The sequence below is a fragment of the Amphimedon queenslandica genome, unplaced genomic scaffold (genome assembly GCF_000090795.2).
Source record: "Amphimedon queenslandica unplaced genomic scaffold, v1.1 AMPQUscaffold_9949_Cont17781, whole genome shotgun sequence".
Lineage (NCBI taxonomy): Eukaryota > Metazoa > Porifera > Demospongiae > Haplosclerida > Niphatidae > Amphimedon > Amphimedon queenslandica.
The window spans coordinates 1-1,299 of record NW_003549780.1 but is presented as its reverse complement, the minus strand read 5'-3'; the positions used below and the strand labels follow the sequence as shown (position 1 = coordinate 1,299).

The 1,299-nt window shown below is 30.8% G+C and overlaps 1 long non-coding RNA gene across 1 annotated transcript; it reads right to left on the bottom strand.

The window, feature by feature from the left end:
* Window positions 1-252: 252 nt before the first annotated feature.
* LOC109590484 (uncharacterized) lies at window positions 253-874 on the bottom strand. Its single transcript, XR_002189341.1, has 2 exons — window positions 698-874; window positions 253-471 (listed from the first exon to the last, which is right to left on the bottom strand). It is a non-coding gene; the product is annotated as an uncharacterized LOC109590484 (long non-coding RNA).
* Between the last annotated feature and the right edge of the window lie 425 nt (window positions 875-1,299).

The following is a 1,299-nucleotide window of genomic DNA, read 5'->3' as shown; positions in this document are numbered from 1 at the left end:
ATAAGTTAGCTTTAGTTATTAATTATACTGTACATTAAATTTATACTTAGCTATACTTGCTATGTCAACAGCTGAAGTGCCTATTTCAACTAGTATTATGATATCTTCAACTATATTTACTTTTACTATCTCAACTATATTTACCTCAACTACCTCCTCAACTATATTTATCTCAGTTACCTCAACTACATGTGTATTGGTAACATCAGCTAGATCCACATGTACGTCAGCTAGATCTAGTATGATAACTGCTTTGATTTTTGCTTCAGACATTATAACTATACAAAGCACCTCACAAAGTATTACATTTACTGGAGGTATATAACACATTCCTATGCTTAATTGTTTCACAGTTCTAGCCTCCAGCTTTTTAATAATTTTAGTATTTAATATTTTTAAATGTTTTAGTAACCTCAGTGTGTACTTGTTGTAATTAGTTGTTCCTCATCTTCATGTTGTGTATCAGTGTTACTGTACAAATGAAAGTAACACACTTATCTAAAATGTATAAATCTATACATTTCTTAGTGTAATGTGTGTTAACAGTACATTATAATGCATATTAACAATATGTATGCTGCATATTTGCATATAGTCTTGTTTACTCATGAGTGTATGTTTATAAAGTAAGATACTTGCTGTCAACATAACTATGTATATCATTGCCAAGACTTGATTTGTGCATTTGATGTCTTACATTTTGGGAGGTTCTTCTTTTTTTGCTTTTTTACTCTCAGCCACACAATAGCAGCAATAAATGACAGAGAGAGAAGAAAGTAGCCCACCGAGGTATCCAAGAACCAGCAAACCGACATTGAAAGGATTGACAACTGTCTCTATCAATTAATGGTTCATTATAACATTATGTATGTCATATTGAATAATGTCATAAATATACAAAAAGCTTGAGTGATTTCAATAAAAATTGGTTGCTCCAAAATCGGCCAAGAACCACAGGCTATATAGCCTTGGGTCCTTGGCCAAATTTTATCAGAAACAGCTAAGAGAGAATTTTTTGCTTTTACAATTTTATCTGATACATATACATGTCCTCTTGTGTTATTTATCAAGTTTGAGCTGATTCAAATCAAAATTGGACTTTTCATGAATATTTAAAGTTGCTCAAAAATTGGGTCAAAGTCCCTGTACTATAGTACAGGGTCATCAGCCAAATTTTACCAAAAATGACTAGGAAAAAATTCTCCATTTTTATAATTTTTTTGATGCGTATACATGTTCTTATGTTGTATTTCAAGTTTGAGCTGATTCCAATCACAATTGAATTTTTTATGAATTTTT